General features: G+C 57.5%; 1 protein-coding gene across 2 annotated transcripts in view; it reads left to right on the top strand.

The window, feature by feature from the left end:
• Nucleotides 1-1,782: 1,782 nt before the first annotated feature.
• The window catches only part of LRFN5 (leucine rich repeat and fibronectin type III domain containing 5), a 41,193-nt gene continuing 21,931 nt past the window's right edge, over nt 1,783-21,044 (top strand). For both annotated transcript variants that reach the window (XM_058807394.1, XM_058807393.1), the window contains exon 1: nt 1,783-1,988. The gene's annotated coding sequence lies outside the window, so the exon portion shown is untranslated. The remainder of the gene's footprint in view (nt 1,989-21,044) is intronic.

The following is a 21,044-nucleotide window of genomic DNA, read 5'->3' as shown; positions in this document are numbered from 1 at the left end:
ACCAGGGAGCATCTTATTGTCTCTCTTCTCTCTCCACAGGGGAGCACACTGTGAACGCCAAATCAGGGCTGTGCACGACAGTGCCTCCAGCTCCAAAGGAGACCGGTGCTCGGAGTGAGTGCGGGGCAGGACCGCCCCAGCAAAGCCAGCTGACATGAGTTCATTGAGGGAGAGAAGATTTAGACTCATTTCCTCCTGCCAGCCCCTCTCTCCCGTAACAGCTCAAACGAGCTCTGTGAACAGCAGCTGACACTTGGAGATAAACACTAACAGAGGCTCATCCTGGCAGCCCAGCCCTGGACAGCTTCAGAGGCTGCCAGGAGGACAGAGGATGATGCAGCTCTGTGTTCCTTGTGAGACCAGGGTCACGGGCTGCTGTGGAGACCACTTCCAAGTTCTCAGGTCACACGGACAGCCCTGAGCCCAGGAATACCGTTGCGCTCCCTCTTCTCACCCTTACCCAGCCAGACACTATATCCCAAAAAACTTTGGCATGGTATCAGCAGAGAGACATGAGGACTGCTACAGCTCCTTCCCGTTCCTGGAACGGGGCTCCCACCACGTGCATCTCCAGCCAGATGTGTCCCGGCAGCATTGCTCCCGCTGCCTCCGAGCTGCCGAGCAGTCCGAGGGTTTTCTCCCGCACCCTCGGCGGCGGTGGCGGCTGCAGAGTCCCGGGGCAGCCCCGGAGGAGCCGGCAATGCCTCCCGTGCCAGGGGAAGAGTGTCGGGGCAGACGGGGCCATTGCCCGGCAGCGGCAGGGCAGCGCCTGCACATCCCTCCAGGTGCGGGGTCACTGCCCGCTGACGAGGTTCGTTAATTAGCTCCTCTTCCAGGCTCTGCCGGCAGCGCTCCTCTTCTTCGGGTCCTGCAACATCCCCGGCGTTTTCCCACAAAAGAGCACTAGAAAAGGGTGCCGGTGTTCCATAGCACGAAATGCACTCTCCTCCTCCCTGTTAGAGATCCAGGAGACAGGTAACGATGCCGCAATCCCCAAAAGCGCTCCAGTTTACTGCCCCCACAGATGACCCAGCGTTTCCTTCTGCTGCCAGGACCATCCCTCCTAGAAGGGCGGTGTTGCAGTCCGTGCCCGCGGACCGGCGGGGCACGGGCAGGATGCGGGCAGCTGCGTGCCCCGAGGGTGGAGCGGAGCGGAGCTGCGGCCGCGCTCCCACCCCGCGGGACGGTTCCGCCGGTTCATCCACCGGACCGATCGCCAGCTCAAACTCCGCGCACCGCCCGCGGCCGCGCCGCCCCCGCCCGCTCCGCACCTGGGGCAGGGCTGTGGCCCCGGGAGGGCTGTGGGGTGCCCCGGGGGCCGCGGCCGCTCTCGGCGCCCGTCGCCGCAGCCCGGCCCCGGCGTGGCGGGCAGGCGGAGGCGTGTCCGTCTCCGCGCCGGTGCCCGCGCCTGGTCCCGCCCGGCGGCGCGCAGCCCCGAGCCCGGCGCGGCGGGGGGCGGCCCGGCCGCACGTCTGCGCGGCGGCGGTCGGGCGGGCGGCTGCGGCTCAGCCGTGCGTGCGGCGGGGCGGGGAGGGCCCGGCTGCTCCAGCCCGCCCCGGCGCGGCGCGGCGCGGGGGAGGCGGCGGCTGCTCCATGCGGCAGCGAGCGGCGCGGCTGCCCGCGGCCGGGGCCGGGGCCGGGCGGAGGCCGGCGGCGCGGAGGATGGGCGCAGCTGCCGCCGCCGCGGAGGGCCGAGCCGCGGGCGCCGCGCTCCCCGCTCTGCCCCGCCGCAGCGCCCGCCGCCGCGGCTGCTCCGCCTGAGCGCGCCCGGCGCGGAGCGGCGCGGAGCCGCATGGCCCTGCCGCCGGCCGCCCCGCGCTAGCGGCACCCGCACCCGGGAGGCGCCGGCCCGGCGGCGGGGCTGCCCGCGCCTCGGCCGCGTCCGTCTGTCCATCCGTCCGTCCGTCCGTCCAGCGCAGCGCCCGGCGCGCAGGATCCCGCAGCGGGGTGCGGAGCGGCAGCGCTTGGCGAGGATTAACCTGGCGCAGGTACGCGACAAGGTCAGCGCCGGCGGGAGCAGAGCGGGGCGGGCTGCCCGGTGCGGGGCGATGCGGGCGGGCCGATGCGGGCGGGTTGTCCCGCGCCTCCCGCCCCCGCCGCGCGTGTGTGCATGTGCCGCCGCCCGCCCCGGCCGCCGCGCGGGGCCGTCCCCCGGCCGCCGTGCCCGTCCCGGCCCGGGCAGCTCCGCCGCGGAGCCGCGGTAGGATGCGGGGGGTGAGCGCCGGCTCGGGGCGGAGCGGCGGGCAGCCCGCCTGCCGCCAGCGCCCGCAGCCCGCCGGGGCCCGGCCGCGGCCGCACCCGCAGGGGACGCGCTCCGGCCGCCGCCCGTCCCCGGAGGCACCAGGTAACGCGCGGGGAGTCGCTCCCGGCACATCTGCATTGCACCGCGGTACCGGCCCAGGGGACGGGGCGGGGGGGAGGTGAGGGGCGGCCCGGCCGGTGCCGAACGTCCCGGTCAGGACGACCCCGGGGCGCGGCGGGGGCGCCGGGACGACGCCCTTCCCGGGAGGGCGGCGGCCGCGGGGAGCGCGGAGCGGCGGGGCGGGTGCCCGCGGACGGGCCGGGCCGGGCCTGGCCGCGCTGCCGCCGCTGCCCGCGGGACGGCGCCGGCGGCCGCCCGCGCTGAGCTGGGCTGGGCTGGGGATGCTGCGGGGCCGGAGATGCTGCCAGGCTGCGATGCTGCGGGGCCGCCCGTGCCGCGGCCGCCGCCCCCTCCGCGCCGCGCTGCCGCCGCCGCCCGGTTACCGGCACCGCTGGCGCTGCGGCGCTGCCCGAGCGGGCGGAGGCGCCGCTGTTCGCGGAGCCATCCCGGGGCGCTCTCGCGGGGCGCGGGGCTCTGTCGGAGGGCGCAGGAACCCCGCGGCTCCTCCGCCCCGGTCCTCCCGCCCCGTCCCACCGCCCCTGGCCGCCTCACGCACCCCGCTCTCCCCGCGGCTCTGTCCCCAGGGCCGCCGCGGTCCCCTGCGTCCCGGGATGCGGTGCGCCCCCCTCTCCTCCGTGCCCTCTGCCCCCTCCGTGGCGAACGCCGCCGTGTGCGGGAGAAGGAATGTAGGACAGAATGGCCCTTCCCCGCCGGAAGGTTCCCGCTGGGGAGATGGCAGAGCAGCGGCGGAGAAGCCGGCGGAGCCCCGCAGCCATGTTGGTGTCGGAGCATCAGCCCCGGCGGCTCGGGGAGCCCGGCTGCCGTGCGGGAACCGGCATGTCTGGGCCAGGTGCACCGGGGAAGCCTCTTCCCGGGCTGGTCCTTCCCAGCATGGACCGGGGAACAACGGCTCTGCGGCTCCTCTGCATCCTGGGAGCGCAGCTCTTCCCTTCCTCCCTTCCAGTCTGTTGCATCTCTGGGGCACTCATTATGTTGTGTGTGTGGAACAGAGGCATGTGTTGGTTCCAGCTGTGGTCATGAACTCGGCCTCAGCAGTCCTGCAGACCAGGGGTGGGACAGCAGGTGCCCCCAGTCAAGCCCAGCCCCGTGTGGCCTTTGGCTGAGTGCCGTGGAGCTGGACAGGCTGGGTGTCCCTGCCCTTGGCCATCGCGCTGTCGTGCTGGTGGTGATGCTCCCCACCCACGCTTCCATTTCGCATGTTCCTGTGTGACACGTGGTGCCAGCTCGCTCCTTTTGAGCATCCTCGGGCGAGCCTGCGTGCTCAGGGCTGCTCGGGCCGGCACAGCCGGGCTGGCGGGGCAAGGTGGATCCGTGCTGGAATTGAAGCCTGCTTGGCTCCAGCTGTGCCTCTGCAGATGGAGGGCCTGGGCTGGCCTGGCAGCAGTGATCCTGGCCGTGGCTGTGTCCAGGAGCATGGGGCAGTGCTGCCCAGATGGACGGTGTGTGCTGGCTCTGGTCTGTCCAGCTGTGCAGGGCTGCATCCCAGTTGCCTGGGGCTGGGTGCTCGGGGCTGTGTGTGCTGACAAGGGCTCCAAGGGCACCCTGGTGCTGTGTACAGCCACCCCTCGGAGCTGGCCCGTGGGCTCTGGTATTCCAGAGTCAGTCCTGGCAGGTAGAGGTGTGCCAGGCCTGGCAATTCCACTGCTGGTCTGGGAGTCAGGTTTGGTTTTGCACAAGCAGCCGTAGCAGAGACTGAGTGTTCTCAGTGCCCAACACCTTCCCAATCCACGCTGCTAAATATATACTGTACTCAAGGGATTATGCATTTGTTTAAATGCATAATAAATGTGTTTAAATGCGTAAGGCTGGATCATAATGCACACCAGAGCTTGCCAGTTTGGCCTCCAGTTACAAGCCTCTCTAAGATACATCTCCTGGCATATTACCTCATCTTTCTGCTTTCAGAAAGAGCAGTTCTTGGTTTTATCATGGCAGGGCAGTCAGTGGAAGCAGATCCTGGATATGTCAGGTACCCAGTGCAAGTTAAAGCTGAGCTAGTTCTATTCAGCAGACACTTCCAGGTGCAGGAGGAGACTTGAGATTGACCCATTCCACCAAAGACATGCAGATATGGAAGTGGGCTCCAGATTGTCCTGTCCCAGTGAGAGCTGGTGGGCTGAGTGCTCGTGTCATCCTTACAGCCAAGAGAAGCTGCACTCACTGCAGCTCTGCTCGGGCTGGTGCCCCAGGGGCTCGGTTTGAATGTTTCATGCAGGTCTGTTGTCTGGAGAGGCTCCTGTTGGCCACTGAAGGTGTGAGTGGGGCCAGGGGGAGGAGGCTGAGAGGTGCCTCCCAGCCCAGGATCGGGGCTGGCTGGGAATGTGGGGAACCCAAGAAGAGATGTGGCTGAGCAGCATGGCAAGGAAAAACAGAACTTCCTCAATTTTCTGAGAAAGACTGGAGGGCATGCGAAGGCGGGTGCGTTGGAAGGATGGCCTTGGCACACTGGGTGCCTGCCTTGGGTAGGTGGAGCATGCCCAGGTGCCTGGAGGGCCTGTCCCTCTGCTGGGGCACGTAGGGTAGTTCAGAGGCTGGAGAGCTAATGGCTTTGCACTGCTGATCGATCTGCCTGTGCTTTCAGATGTGGTGAGGCTGGGTTTTATGGAGCAATCTTTGCATATTCCCTGCACAAGCAGCTGGGCCGAGCGCCGCTCTAATGGCCTCGCTATTAGCGGGCTCAGAACCCGAGCCAGGCTGAAAAGGCTGTGTAAGTGCTGCTCAAGCGTTTTGGGCCAGGCGTATTCCATGCATTAGAGAAGATTTGTACTCTTTGGACCAGACATCACTGAGTGTTGTCTATTTATACGCATCTAAATATATCCTCTGCAGTCTTCAGACTTTTCTAGCTAGTAGTAAAATTACTTTTCAATATCATGCTATTAAACCACGCTTGCTGACACTATCTGATGAAGTTTGTGCTGGGAGAGGCTTATGTGTGTGTGTTTGTTTTAAATAAAAACTATTCTTGAGGTAGTTACCTAAAATGCTTTGGAAACAAAAGCTTATTGTCTGTGTGGCTGGGTAGCAGGGAGAAATTTAGTCAAACAGGAGCAGTGCTTGGAGACATGCTCAAGCCTGGTAAATCAAATCCAAACCTTATCCAAAGTATAAGGTTTTGTTGCTGAAGAGTGAACCATTCTTTCTAGAAAGTTTGTATCAAATAATCATGCACTTTGCAGCAAAATAGAAACATTTGCTTCAAATTAGTCAGATATACCTTCTGGTAGTCTGGAGTTTGAGATGTCGTTCTGAAAACAGAATGACGAATCTTGAAGTAAGGTAGGTGATGGAATTCCTGTGCAGTGCCCAGATCCAGGCTGGGAGGCTGTTCTGTGCTGCAGGGCTGGGTCTGCGTGCTGGGTGCAGGTCTCTGGAGCTGCTGTGGCTCTCAGTGGGCTCCCGAGGAGGGTGCAGACCTTGGCTGTGTCCCCCATAGCCCATGGGCTGCCTGGCTGGGTGCTGGGGACAGACATGGCTGGCTGATGCCTGCAGCCCAGCATGGAACAGTGATGGCCGTCCTTTTGTTTTCTGTGGCAGCTCTTGCTGTCGGTTCTCTGAGAGCTGAGAGCCTGCAGAGGAAGGGAAGGGGGCTGGTATTCACAGGGGAGTGGGTGATCTGAGGAGAGGAGAAGGCAGGGCTCTTGAAGAGGGCCCTGGCCCTGAGCCCCTGGAGCCAAAGACAGGTGCTGGTCCCTGGGCCACCCCAGGTCCCTTGGCTGGGGCTCTGGGCTCCACGAGCCAGAGGTCTGTGCTGTGGTGGCATGCTGTGGTGCCAGGAGCTGTGTCCTGCCCTGTGGGCACAGGTTGGTGTGAGGATGACTGAGGTGTCCGAGGGCTCCTTGCCCATGTGCCCCATCCCACGTGGCTCGCTGGCCACTGAGGCACAGGCTGGGCACACCATGAATGCTGCCTGAGGTGTCTGAGGGCTGTGTGCCCCATCCCACCTGGCCACTGAGGCACAGGCTGGGAGCTGGGCAGCATGTCTCCATGGGATAAATGGCTGTACAAGTCCTGTTTGTTTCGAGCAGGCTGGATGATGCAGAAGGTGGTTTGTCACAGGGCTAACTGAGGCAGTGATGGCAGCCTTGGTGGGTGCCTCTAATTGTGTGGCACGTGACCTCAGAGTATTTGAGCCAGTTCCCAATGCTGCAGAGCTCGTGTCCAATGCTGTGGTTTTGAGTTTGCTCTTGTAGATGAAGCTTCTCCCGAGGAACTGTCTCATGGCAAAACATTTCCATGAAAACATATGATTAGGTAGCTTTGCTTTAAAGTGGAATATCTTTTTTCCCTTGAAGTTTTTGTTTAGGCTTCTCTGTCAAGATCGTGTTGGAATTCTTTTGGGTTGCAGACAGATAAAACTCTTCAGTTTTTGTTGCCTCAGCATTGTTTCATTGCCAGAGAGCTGATATTCCCTGTGTTATTTATTTCCAATTATTTATGCTTCCTGGTCTCTGTAGTTGGCCATGGGGGATGGAGAAGCAGGAGCCCACCACAGCGAGCTGTGACAGCTGAGTCCTGCAGCAGGACTCACCAGCTGTGGGACAGCAGTGTGCAGGGAAAGCACAAACAAAGAGGAAAAGGCACGCTGGAGAAAGCCACACTGAGAGGAATGCCCAGGATGTGTTCATAGTTCCCTGGTGCTGCTGCTCCTGGGATTGGGATGCGATTGCCTTAGCACCTCTGGGCAGTCATGCAGAGACGTTCTGCTGCACATGGCTGACGTGCTAGTTCTTTGTGCTTAAGCCAGGCTTAAGAGTTTGCCTGCCATGTGAAATGCCCAACACAGGGAGGCAGGTGCCACTGGCACAGGCAGGCAGGTGCCATGGGCGTAGCAGGCAGGTATCACTGGCACAGGCAGGCAGGTGCCGCTGGCACAGGGAGGCGTCAGGACAGGAAGGCAGGTGCCACTGCCACTGGCACAGGCAGGCAGGTGCTGTGGGCACAGGCAGGGAGGTATCACTGGCCCAGCAGGCAGGTGCCATGGGTGCAGGCAGGTGTCACTGGCACAGGCAGGCAGGTGCCATGTGCACAGGAAGGCAGGTGCTGTGGGCACAGGCAGTCAGGTATCACTGGCACAGGCAGGTATCACTGGCACAGCAGTCAGGAATCACTGGCACAGGCAGGTGCTGTGGGCACAGGCGGTCAGGTATCACTGGCACAGTCAGCAGTCACTGGCCCAGGCAGGTGCTGTGGGCACAGGCAGTCAGGTATCACTGGCACAGTCAGCAGTCACTGGCACAGGCAGGTGCCGCCGGCAGCGCCGCTGGGCCCGCAGGAGCTGTGCCATCGTTGCCGTGTTCTGCACCGCGCTGTGCCAGCCCTGATGTAAGGCTCCCTGAGAGGGCCCGTGGGAGCGGGTGTGAGTAAGGCGAGCGGGATGTGTCGCCCTGTGAGCCGTGAGTCAGTGCTGCTGCTGCCGGTAGGGGTGTTTCACTGGCAGGAGCCTGTGCTGCCGGCTGTGCTGCGTGAGCTGCTGCTGCTGCTGCTGCTGCTGCTGCTGCTGCGAGAGCCGGGCGCTGCTGTGGGCAGGCTGGGCACGCTGGGTGTCACTGTGCCGTGGGCAGGCTGGGTGTCACTGTGCCGTGGGCAGCTTTGGTGTCACTGTGCTGTGGGCAGGCTGGGTGTCACTGTGCCATGGGCAGGCTGGGCAGGCTGGGTGTCACTGTGCTGTGGGCACGCTGGGTGTCACTGTGCCGTGGGCAGGCTGGGTGTCACTGTGCCGTGGGTAGCTTTGGTGTCACTGTGCCGTGGGCAGGCTGGGTGTCACTGTGCCGTGGGCAGCTTTGGTGTCACTGTGTCGTGGGCAGGCTGGGTGTCACTGTGCCGTGGGCAGCTTTGCTGTGCTCGTGGCTCCTCTTGACGTCAGCCTCGTGTCTCATCTCTGCCGGTGCCCAGCTGCAGTGACGCTGCTCTTGGGGACCAGGCTCCAAACTGCAGTTCCCTAGAAGTGACTGCTGCCTTCCTGTGTCTGAGCCTCAGCTTTGGCTGCCTCTGGGGACACTCTGCTGTGTCACAGGAGGGCAGGGAGGGCTCTGCACACCAACAGTACCCTGGGCAGAAGAGCACCATCGCCCTGAATGCCACACATAAGCCTGGGCAAGCTGACATAGACAGCTGAGCATCTTTCAGCTATGGTGTAAAGAACCAGGATAAGAGCACAGGCCCCAGTCTAGGCTCCAGTGCTGCTGTGGTGTAAAGAACCAGGATAACAGCACAGGCCCCAGTCTAGGCTCCAGTGCTGCTGTGGTGTAAAGAACCAGGATAACAGCACAGGCTCCAGTCTAGGCTCCAGTGCTGCTGTGGTGTAAAGAACCAGGATAACAGCACAGGCCCCAGTCTAGGCTCCAGTGCTGCTGTGGTGTAAAGAACCAAGATAACAGCACAGGCCCCAGTCTAGGCTCCAGTGCTGCTGTGGTGTAAAGAACCAGGATAACAGCACAGGCCCCAGTCTAGGCTCCAGTGCTGCTGTGGTGTAAAGAACCAGGATAACAGCACAGGCCCCAGTCTAGGCTCCAGTGCTGTCCTAGCAGGTCCTGTGCAGGGGTCCTTGACCTGGCTGTGATGGGTTAAAGATGTGCTCCAAGTGCCTCCAGGTGACCACCTGTCCTCATAGTGTGGGTGTGGTAACGTTCAGGCCCCATATGCTGTGCTGAGGACCAGGGATGGGGATGAACATGGGGACAATCAGCCACCCTGGTGACATGTGGCCTCAGAGGCTCAGCCAGCAGAGCGCCTGCATGGGGACTCCTTTGTGGGCTAGTTGTCGCTTGCTGCCCTGGCACATTGGGCCACTGAAAACAGATGTGTCCTTGTCCCCAAGTACATGGCAAGGATTGCATTTAGTGACTGGGGGGTGCAGCCTCCCTTCTAGTAGTCCATGTTCTTGCACAGAGCCCCCTACTCATCTGCAGCTGGGTCCTGCAGGTGTCCCAATGCACCCCCTCTCTGCATTCCCCCTTTGGTGATCTGTGAGGATCCCTCCATCTGGTGTCCTGATATGGCTGAAATGAGTTGCCTCCCAAGGGCTGGCATTCCTGTTGTGTTCATTATTGCCCTGAGCTGGCCACACCTAGCATGTGTTATTTGAAGCATTCTGCATACATGCAGCTTCTGTGGATTGAAGCAATGCCCTATCCTTGCCTGTCCTAGAAGGGAAACATGATAAACGCTGTGGGAAAAGGCATGGTAGGTCAGGGTGGGTGGTGGCAGCTGCTGTTACTGCCAGATGAGCACTCTGTAATTTCTAGGGGAACAGATGAGGACAGTGTGTTTAAATGAGCATTGTGCTGGTATCCAGGTGGGTGCCAGCTGAGCTACCCAGGTGAGTGCCCTGTGATTGTGGTACTGTGTGCCCCAGCAGCTCTGTTCAGCCCTGCCACGCTCCGCCAGCTCTGCCAGGGCCTCCCGTGGTGTCCCCAACAGGCACAAAGGGCTCGCTGAGTGAGCTTCATTTCTTCTAAGGAGCATTAAAGAAGCCAATCAATGTACAGAGTCTGTGACTGCACTTAAATTCCATCTGGAAAGTTATAACAATAAATAAAGAACAGTAACGAGGAATGAAATTGTGTGGCCAGAAGGATGCGAGACTTGGAATGCTGGGGAGAGGCTGGACTTGCTCCTTGCCATCTGGAATTTGGGTTTAGGTGTTGATAAGGTATCCAAATGTTTCCCCAATGCTCAGTAATGCATCCCTGGTTTGTACTGGGGATGTGAGGAGACGTGAAGGCTAAAGGATGAGAGTGAAGGACAGCAGTGTTACAGATCAGAGGGATCACTCCTTCTCCAGGGGTAGCACACGTTGTTCCTGTGATGGCAGGCACAGAAAATCTAACCCAGGCATCTGGGGAGCAGCACACACATCTGGCAATCTGGGTGTCCCTGTGGGGACAGGATAGAGCATGCAGGTCCCAGCTGCACTGCATGCATCATGCTCGGTGCCCTCCATGCTGCTGGTGTGGCCAGCAGTGCTGTGTGGCCAGCATGTGTCCGTGCCCTGTTCCATCCTTGTGTTCCATCCTTGCCCTCAGCATGGCCAGCAGTGCTGTGTCTCTGTGCCATCCCCTGTGGCAATCCAGCATGTGTCCGTGCCCTGTGCCATCCTTGCCCTCAGCATGGCCAGCAGTGCTGTGTGGCCAGCATGTGTCCGTGTCCTGTTCCATCCTTGTGTTCCATCCTTGCCCTCAGCATGGCCAGCAGTGCCAGCTGGAGCAGCAGGGATGGTGGTTTGGGTGCTGGAGTGGATTTTGTACAGCAGAGGCCTAGTCCTGAGCTGGGCTGTGTGTGCATGGGGCCTCATGGAGCAGATACCTGCCTGCTGCAGGGCATGGTTTCCCTCTGCCAAGGCTTTTGAAGTGTGCTGACTTTCACAGATATATGGTTCTGGTTTACATCTGCAGCAGCAAGTTGTGTGAGGCAGCAGAAGGGGATTTCTGGGGTGAGAAGATGGACGAGGAAGAGCTGTCTCCCCTCCGTGTGTGTCAGGGCACTCAGGTGGGACCGTGTGGGCAAGGTCCGGTGAATTGAGTGTGGATGGAGGCACTGCGGGGGCTGCAGTGCTCCCCTGCCCACAATGCTGTGCCTGGAAGGGGCACTGGTGTGGTCACCCTGCCCTGCACACTGGGGTGGGCAGCAGGGCTGGGGGCTGGAAGGACAGGGTCTGACTGCCAGCTGCTGCTGGTGGTGCTGGTGGTGCTGGTGGCAGCTCCACAGCCTCAGGAGCAGTGCTGGGGCTGCTGCCTGTGGAGAGAGCAGAGTGCTGGCTCAGCTCCCTGCCCAGCTCAGCCCAGAGCCGACTGCTGGCATATGACACTCGTTATCTCTGCAGCTCAGAAACGCAGTGCTCAGGGCATCCTGATGGATTTGTGACACTTCCCATGGGATTCTGTGCTCATAAACCAATTAAAGGATTACATCCTTGTAATGTGGAGAGTGTTCTTTGTTTATTAAGTAATGCAGGTATAATTCAATTAGTGACAGACTGACCTGCTGATGTCAGATGTGGATGCCAGGCAGGTTGGCCTCAAGCTCTGCCCCCCTAGATGGGAGCAGCAGGAGCTGAGGGGAGCAGCTGCCCCTCCTATAGCTCCCTGTGCCCAACAGGAGCCGTGGGAGTTTGTTATGGCTTTTGCTGACGTGTTTCCTTTACAGAGTCACAGAATCCCAGAATTGTTTGGGTTGGAAGGGACCTTATGGCTCATTCCACCCCCTGCCATGGCAAGGACACCTTCCACTGTCCCAGGCTGCTCCAAGGCCACTCCAGCCTGGCCTCGGGCACTGCCAGGGATCCAGGGGCAGCCACAGCTGCTCTGAGCACCTGTGCCAGGGCCTGCCCACCCTCAGAGGGAGGAAGTTCTTCCATAGAAATGAAATGGTTTATTATTATGAATGGTTTCAGGCTGAGCTGAGTGTGTACTGTTTGTCGTGGCTCAGAAAGCCCTGTGTCACCAAACGGTGTCCAGGGCACAGCCCATGTCCCTGTGCCTCCCTCTGGGTGGCTGTGGGTAGCTGCAGTGCCTTCCCTGGCCCCAACTCAGGCTCTGCCATGTGCTGCTCCCTGTTCCTGCAGCACTCTGGGCTGCATGAGTGCCTCGGGCTGCAGAGGTGAGGTGTGTGCTCTTCTGGTGAGGTGCACAGTGCTGAGGGTCCTGTCCCCAGAGAGATCCCTCTGCTCTGGGCCTTTGGTGAGGTCCTGTCCCCAGGGAAATCCCTCTGCCCTGGGCCTTGTGAGATCCTCAGTACAGAGAATCCTGTCCCCAGGGAGATCCTTCTGCCCTGGGCCTTGTGAGATCCTCAGTGCAGAGAATCCTGTCCCCAGGGAGATCCCTGTGCCTTGGGCCTTTGGTGAGGTCCTGTTCCCAGGGAGATCCCTCTGCTCTGGGCCCTGTGAGGTGCTCAGTGCAGAGTCCTGTCCCCAGGGAGATCCCTCTGCTCTTCTGGTCAGGTCCTGTCCCCAGGGAAATCCCTCTGCTCTGGGCCTTGTGAGATCCTCAGTGCAGAGAATCCTGTCCCCAGAGAGATCCCTGTGCTCTGAGCCCTGTGAGGCCCTCGGTGCAGAGAATCCTGTCCCCACGGAGATCCCTGTGCTCTGGGCTTTGTGAGGGCCTGTCCCCAGGGAGATCCCTCTGCCCTGCTCCTCTGGTGAGGCCCTCAGTGCTGAGGGTCCTGTCCCCAGGGAGATCCCTGTGCTCCTCTGGTCAGGGCCTGTGCCCAGGGAGATCCTGTGCTCTGGGCCCTGTGAGGCCCTCAGTGCAGAGAGCCCTGTCCCCATGGGGATCCTGTGCTCTGTTCCTCTGGCACAGCCCGGGGCAGGCCGAGGGCTCCAGGTGTTTTTCCCTCTGGAAAGGGGAGGTCAGGGCTGCTGGGTGGCTCGTGGTGCCTTGGCACTGCCTGGGCACCTGTCTGCCAGGAGAGATGGGCAGGAAAAGAAGTGTAACACACCCTGTACAGCAGTGCAGGAGTGACTCTGGGGTAGAACATGACTGATTCTGCAGATTTGGAGAATAAATTACAGTTCACATCTCAGTGAGTGGTGGTTTGCCCCTAGGTGAGTGACAGTGGAACTCGGACAGCACACCACCAGTGTGGCTGGGAACAACTGGGTGCAAGAGGTGTTTCCAGACAGCCAGACCTTTCCAGAAAGATCAGTATGTTTCATTGTCCTGAATAATAAATGCTGCTCAGAAGCCTGCTATGGTTTTCTGTGCAATCTTAGGACAGAATTGCACTTAGTTTGCTGCACATATCAAGCAAAATTGAATGCAAATATAATATGGGAAAGGAGGATCTGCACATGTGTGAGCTAATAGAGGCACAAAAGCAGCTCGTGTAGCCTGGCACTGCTGGAGGAAAATAAGCACCTGACAGCAGAATTATCTCTGAAGACCACAGACTGACTTGTAAACTGTGGAATAAATTGCTCTTATTTTGTAGCATTTATGTGCTCAGCTGCACTTCACAGGGTTTTGCCTGTCTGGCAATTCCTGTTTGTCAGGTGGAAGCCCTGGGCTGCTGGGGGCTGGCAGCTAGTGAGCTCTGAGCTGGGCAGAGGGCACAGCCTGGCAGAGAACGCCTTGCCTGGCAGAAGGTGCCAGGTGAAGGGGCCAGGAGGGTGAGCTTGGCAGAGGGGCTGAGGGTGTGCAGAGGGGGAGCTGCCCTGGCCCTCTCTCCCCTGCAGGGCAGTGGCAGCCCCAGCCCTGGGCAGAGGGTTCCTGCCCTCGTGGGCACTGGCACTGAGGGTTCCTACCCTCCTGGACGGTGGCACAGGCTGCCTGAAGCATGGTGCTGCTCCAGGGGCTGCCCCTGCCTGTCTGTGACACTGTGAGACCTCTCAGGTGCTGCTTCCATCACTGCAGCTCCAGCAGCTCCTTCCAGTCCTTCCGAAATGACGAGATGTGAATTGCTGCTCTTGGGGACAGCAGTGGCAGCTCAGGATCTCCGTGCCCAGTGCCAGACTGGCAGCTCCCTGTGCCCAGTGCAGGCTGGCAGCTCTGTGTGCCCAGTGCCAGGCTGGCAGCTATGTGTGCCCAGTGCCAGGCTGGCAGCTCCCTGTGCCCAATGCCAGGCTGGCAGCTCTGTGTGCTCATTCCCAGGCTGGCAGTTCTCCGTGCCCAGTGCCAGGCTGGCAGCTCCCTGTGCCCAGTGCCAGGCTGGCAGCTCTCCTGCCACGCTCAGGCTGACAGTGATCAGTGATCCTCTCCTCGTGTGGTTCCTGTTCCTGTCCTGGTGCCACGCAGTGCCAGGCTGCTCCCCTGTGCCCTGTTCTGCTCCCAGGTGGTGCCATTCCAGCCTCAGGGCTCTGTGCTCTGGCACAGCTGGGTCGTGTGGCTGTGGGAGGCAGTTTTGGTCCTTCAGAGCGTCAGTTTGTGTCGGTGCACAGCCGCTGTGCCCAATGGGTTCCATTGCGGTTTGGCACTTGGGGGCAGGCAGGAGCAGCAGTCCCTGCCGTGCCCCCTGCTCCATCACAGGGCAGGATGGAGCTCATGGGGCTGGAGAGATGGGAGGGGGCTGAGTACTGCTCAGGGAAGGGGAAGGAGGCACTGGAGGCATGGATGTCCAGTCCCAGCACATGAACACAGTGATGGAAACAACCTGCCACGTCTTGGTGACTTGGAGCTGGTGCAGACCCGTGCAGGTGTTGGCTTCCTCTGCATGGTATGGGGTGACCTGTGCTCCTGGGGCTGGGCAGGGCTGAGGGGCAGGCTCAGCATGGGCTGGGCCTGTGCTGATGGAGGGTGCAGCCTCCCAGCAACGGGGGGGAGGAGAAGGAGGCATTCCTGGGCTGCAGCACCCGTGCAGTGGTGCTGGGCTGCTTGCAGCACCTGTGCAGTGGTGCTGGGCTGCAGCACCCGTGCAGTGGTGCTGGGCTGCTTGCAGCACCCATGCAGTGGTGCTGGGCTGCCTGCAGCACCCGTGCAGTGGTGCTGGGCTGCCTGCAGCACATGAGCAGTGCTGCTGGGCTGCAGCACACAAGTAGTGGTGCTGGGCTGCCTGCAGAACAGTGGTGCTGGGGCTGTGGGCAGGAGAAGGAAGGCTGTAATGCTGTATGGGCACGGTGCTGGGGACAATGTGCTCCTGTGTCCCTGTCCTGCCCATGCTGGGCATGGAATGAGTCCTGCAGGAAGCTGTGTTTGTCGGACTGATGCCAGGAAGATTGTTTGCCTTTTCTTTTCTATACCTTTTCTGTGACTTTTACGTACCCTCAGTATTCTTAGCATGCATGCTTGTAAGTCCTTAAATCTGATAACTTGGCATAGTCCTGGTATTCTGTTAGGCCAGGAGACCAAACATCCTAAAGGTCTCCTAATAAACCTTACACTATCTTGGGAAACCCAGGTCCTCTCTAGAACACATCCTGTGAATTGGAGATCTGGCCCACCCAGGGGAGAATTCCACAGATGGGGGAATGTCAGGCCATTCATCCAGGCCTCCCACTGGGGCATCCTTGCTAGATATGCTCATTTTGAGCTCTGTAAATGGCATGTGTGACCCATGGTGTGCGTGCATTGCATTGTGTTCCACCTTGGTGCAGTAGTATACCAGTAAGGGTCCTCATTAAAATACTGAGATAAAAACCCCTTATCCCTTAGCTGTATGTGCTCTCAAATGTGTAAAACCAGGGAGAGGCATCAGGGCCTCATGGCTGATGTCAGTGCCCGTGTCACACAGCGGGTTTGTCACACTCTATCAGTGTCCCCAGGGTTAGCACAGGGCACGGGGCTGGTGGCTGGAGCCTCTGCTCTGCCTGTGGGCTGGGCTGCTGTCTGTCACCCTAGGTTATGAGGACACCAGCCTTCCAAACAGCATCACTTGGCTCTGCAAAACCTCTGTCTCAGTATAACTCCAGCTGTGCTCTGGTGGTGTGTGTGTGTGTGGAGTGCCCAGGTGTGGTGAGGAGAGTGCAGAGGTGGCTCTGACACTGGGGAGTACTTACATGAGCACAGCTGTGTCTCACTCAGGTTGTGTGGGGGACAGGCTGCCTGGGAGTGAGGAGATCCTTCTCTGGGAGACCCTGCTCTGGGAGATCTGGGGATTGGTTTGTTTCTTTCTGTGTGAGTTTAACTGGTGGCACATTCCCTAATTACCATGGGTGAGGCACTGGGGCATTGCCCTGTCCCTTCCCAGCTGTCCTGAGCTGTGACAGGCTGTGGACAGAGCTGCTGCAGGGGAACCCAGTGTCCCCATGTCACCCCTCAGTGCCAGAGCAGCAGAGGAGGAGCTGCTCTTGTGCCTGGCACTGCCCCAGGCTGTGACCGTGTTCACGGGGGTTCTTGGATGAGGGAAGAGACGAGGATCTGACTCCATATTACAGAAGGCTGATTTATTATTTTATGATATATATTACATTAAAACTATACTAAAAGAATAGAAGAAAAGGTTCTCCTCAGAAGGCTAGCTAAGAATAGAATAGAAAGGAATGAATAATAAAGGTTTGTGGCTCAGACAGAGAGTCTAAGCCAACTGACTGTGATTGGCCATTAATTAGAAACAAGCACATGAGACCAATCCCAGATGCACCTGTTGTATTCCACAGCAGCAGATAACCATTGTTTACATTTTGTTCTTGAGGCCTGTCAGCTTCTCAGGAGGAAAAATCCTAAGGAAAGGATTTTTCATAAGAAGATGTCTGCGACACACAGTCCTGTTCATGGGAGCTGTGTAGGGTCACTGTGCCCACAGAACCAGCAGTGCTGGAGCTGCTGACTGATGGAAGGGCTTGGAAATGAGCCAGTGCTGTGAGCAGGGTTGGAAGTGCTGCCCAGGGCATCATTCTGCTCTGCTCTGCCCCCTTGCTTGGACACTGAAGTAATTGAGTTTTCTCCAGCTCCCCCACCTCATTCTTAATTACATAAGTGAATGAGAGGGCTAGACAGCAAAAGAGATAGGCAAGGGAGAGCTTAGACAGCAAAGCTGAGAATGAAAAATAAAAGTTATGGATTCCTTAAAGAAAGATTTTTTTTTCCAGTGAAAGGTTTTCTTATTAAAAGAAATGCAATTGGCGTCAGATCTTTGCAGTAGAAATTAAGTGCCTGCAAAAGAATTTGTGTATCTCAAGAATCTACAGTACAGCAGGAAGGGCATAATGCCTTTGCTTTTCTGTTGTTTTCTTTAATATAAGAAAACTTGAATTAAAACAATGGTGAAACAGTTTAAAAGCCAATCAACAAGAACACAACTGTTTCAATGTTGGCAGATAGCTGTGGTACTTGTCTGGCACCGGGATCTGCTGTCCCCTCACACTGTGCAGGGCCTGCCCCTGTCCCCTCTGCTGTCACCTGTCCCCCTCCCTGGGGCCGCTGCATCCATGTTTGAGCTCAAACCTCTGGGTGCTTCCTGAGCTGTGACCGAGGGGCAGCTGCTCCTGTGTCAGCAAACAACCAGCACATTGTGAGGAAAGCTTCTCTGCTACACATGGCCTGTTTTGGAATGCAAAGTGCCCTTCTCAGAGGGTTTCCCACCTGATGATGTTTCCCTGTACTGGGGCGGGTTTTGGTGTGGCCTGCCCGGGTGGGGCTCTGTGGGTCCCTGGGGTGAGTGGTGCTGAGCCAGGCACCCTGGGCCTGGCTGGTTCCCTGTCGCCGCATGTCACAGACATGTTTTATGCAAAATCCTTTCCTTAGGATTTTTCCTCTTGGGAAGCTGAAAGGCCTCAGGAACAAAATGTAAACATTGATTATCTGCTGCTGTGGAATGCAACAGGTGCATCTGGGATTGGTCTCATGTGGTTGTTTCTGATTAATGGCCAATTACAGCCCAGCTGGATCAGACTCTCTGTCTGAGCCACAAACCTTTGTTATCATTCTTTCTGATTCTATTCTTAGCTTAGCTAGCCTTCTGATTAAACTTTGTCTTCTATTCTTTTCGTATAGTCTTAATCTAATATATATAATAAAATAATAAATCAGCCTTCTGAAACGTGGAGTCAGATCCTCGTCTCTTCTCTCAATATAAGACCCCTGTGAACACGGTCACAACTGCAGGCACTGCTGGTGGCACTAAGCCCATCAGCCTGGGGATTTGGGCTCTTCAGAAATAATTCTGAGGAGGAAGATGGATTCTTGATCTGTCCAGAGTGAAACAAAAGTTAAAAAAACCCTACTGGTGTTCCCTGCCATCATCTCTGTGTTTGCCTCTCACTTTCTCTCATCTCCCTGTGCAAATCCAAGGAGTGTCTGAGCAGCAGGAGTGCCTGGATGGTGTTTGGGTTCTCTGTGTCCCCTGTGTCCCCCGTTCCCCCTGTTTGTCCCTTCCTGCCAGCCCAGCTGGGGTTGGGGGCTGGGCTGGGACAGGGACAGGTCACACTGACCCATTCCTGTGCCACGGAGCTGGGAGAGGAGTGTGGGAATCTGAAATGCAGAGAGCTCCCAGAACTCTGGGCCTGTCAGCCAAAACTGAGAATAGAACCCAGGATTTGATCTGAGCCCTTGGGAAAGGCTCCCAAACTGAGGTGCTATGTGGTATTTTCTGAGGACCTCCACTGAAGAAAGGAAATGATGGATCTGACTCCATGTTCTTGGAAGGCTTATATTATATTATATTATATTATATATTATATTATATTATATTATATTATATTATATTATATTATATTATATTATATTATATATTAAAGAAAGGATACAGAGGGCTAAAAAGATACTAAGGAAAAACTCCTGACTCTTTCCAGAGTCCCAACACAGCTTGACTGTGATTGGTCATTAGGTCAAAACAATGAAGCAATCACCTGCTGGATAAACAATGTCCAACCACATTCCAGAGCAGCAAAACACAGGAGCAGCAAATCAGATAAGAATTGTTTTCCTTTTTCTCTGAGGCTTCTCAGATTCCCAGGAGAAAATCCTGGGCAAAGAGGATTTTTCAGAAAATGTGGCACTGCTAGAAGTGGGAATGTGGATTTATAGTTTAAAGCAGAGGCACACCGAGCTAAGGAAAGGGAAGTTTAGAGTTTTAGAGTTTAAGATATAAAAATAAAAGTAGTTCCAGAGGTAAACAAGGAGTTTAGAATGCAGCACTGTGGGTTTGTGTGCCATAACATAGGTGCTAAGGAAGCTCACAGTGTAGCACGGGTCCATAAGACAAAATATTTAAGTATTGGGTTAAAAACATAAATATCCTTGTTGGCAGTGTTCTTTTGGTCAATAACTCATTAAAAAGTCTTGTAACTAAGACTCTTGTGACCTTCTGAGCCATGCAGTGAAGATGTGAGCTGAACTTACTCTTCCTGCCTGCGTAGAAGATAAGAAAATAAACCAAAACTAAACCACATCATCCAAAACGACTCAGAGGTCCTGTCTCTAACTTACTCAGAACTCCCCACTAGTGAATTATCCCAGATGAGGAGCAGTGATATATTTTTAAAGAGGACATTGTGTGGAGGGCAAAGTGTCTCTCCCTCTCTGCTTTGATTTCTGGGCATAATTTGAAGATAACTCAATTAGCTGCAGTAAAGTCATGCTGATTTACTCAGGGTAAGAGTTTGAGGTTCCTTGTTTTGTTTCTACACGCATTTCCCTGCACGATGCTGCCCTGCCTCCTCTTGTGAGAGGGAAACTGTGTAATTCTCCTGATATTAATTAAGATAAGAGACAATTATGCCAAAATGTATTAAAAGGGAAATAAATAAGTGTAGAACATGCCCAAGCTCCAGATGGCAGTGCCTGGCCTGGCAGCCCAGCAGGGGCTTCTGTGGGAGCAGCTGTGGGGCTGAGGGGTCTGGCTGTGGTGCCGCTTGGATCCACCTGGGCTTGGTTTGCCTTTGGAAATGTGATGTTTGGGGAAGGCTCACAGAGGGGGGCACTCAGGGCACAGCTGTGCTGGGGCACTCAGGGCTGGAGTGGGTCTGAGGTGGGTCTGGTCACACAGGGGGGCACGCAGGGCACAGCTGTGCTGGGGCACCATGAGCTGGAGTGGGTCTGTGCATGCCCAAGTGGGGCACCCCATGGGCTCCATCCCCTCGTGGTGGGAGCGCTGGGGGTGAGTGAGGAGATGCTGTGTGCCAGAGCTGTGCGTGCTGTGTGCTGTGTGCTGTGTGCCAGAGCTGTGTGTGCTGGAGCTGTGGGCTGTGTGCTGGAGCTGTGTGACAGTTCTGAGTGCCACACCTGTGTTCTGGAGCTGTGTGCTGACCCTGTGTGCTGACCCTGATGCTCAGAGCTGCTGACCCTGTGCCAGTGCTGCCCCTGATGCTCAGAGCAGGGCTCCTGCTGCTGCCCTGCTGTGCTGGTGCTGGGCAGGGCAGCCCAAGGGCAGGGGGAAGGTGCTGCCCCTGCAGGCTCCATCCCAAGCTCCATTCCTGGCCAGAAGGGCTGGAGGAGGCGGTGCTGGAGCTGGCAGTGCCCAGGGGGAGCTGCGGTGCTGGGTTCCCTTTTGCTGAAGGGTGAAGGGTTCTGGTGTCCCACATGGGCACACTGCAGGCTGCTGGGCAGTCCTGGCCAGTGCTGCCTGCACCTGGTGGGTGTAACTCTGAGCTGCCTCTTGGGTTGGTTCAGAGGAGAACGCTGCTCCTGAGAGCCCTGGGGAGGGGGTTTGGGAGGGTCAATATGGGAAAAGGTCACCAGGACCTCCCAAGATCTTTGCCTTCTCCAGGCCACGGCTGGAATGCCAGATGAAGGCTCCTCCAGCAGGGCTGCAGGCATGTAGCACAATGGGCAGAGCCTGGCGTGGTCCTGAGCAGCTCCTGCACAGCTGGCCACAGCTGGATTGGGTGTGAACAGCACACCTGCAGCCCTTGTGAGGCATCGCTGCAGGACCAGCCCCAGCTGTGCAGCTGGATTGTTTGGGCTGTGGGTGGCCATCTGTTGGCACCCGTTTCTTGAGCTCTGTGTAATTCTTGCCATAGCAGCACGATTGATCACATTTTGAAGCAGCAATTAAAATCTAAATTTCTTTGCCAAAGCCTTAAGTATGTCTCTTATCTGAAACGCTCAGACTCTTTGCTGAGTGAAGAACATTAGGACCAAGAGACCCATTAAATTTTCTGGCACAGACAAAGGAGATAAATCCTGCAAACTGATGGGATCGCATGTGGCAGATCTGATGGTGTCTGCTTCATGCACTGAGATGTAGAGGAGGAAAATTACCTTTCAGAATAATTTCTCAGGGCTAGAAGTTTTGGAAGTGGCTGTCTTTTCTTTTTCCAGAAATCTGTGTAAAGTGGTTTGATCTCGTC

Source organism: Ammospiza caudacuta, chromosome 6 (assembly GCF_027887145.1).
Source record: "Ammospiza caudacuta isolate bAmmCau1 chromosome 6, bAmmCau1.pri, whole genome shotgun sequence".
Lineage (NCBI taxonomy): Eukaryota > Metazoa > Chordata > Aves > Passeriformes > Passerellidae > Ammospiza > Ammospiza caudacuta.
This window is presented reverse-complemented; position numbering and strand designations above follow the sequence as displayed.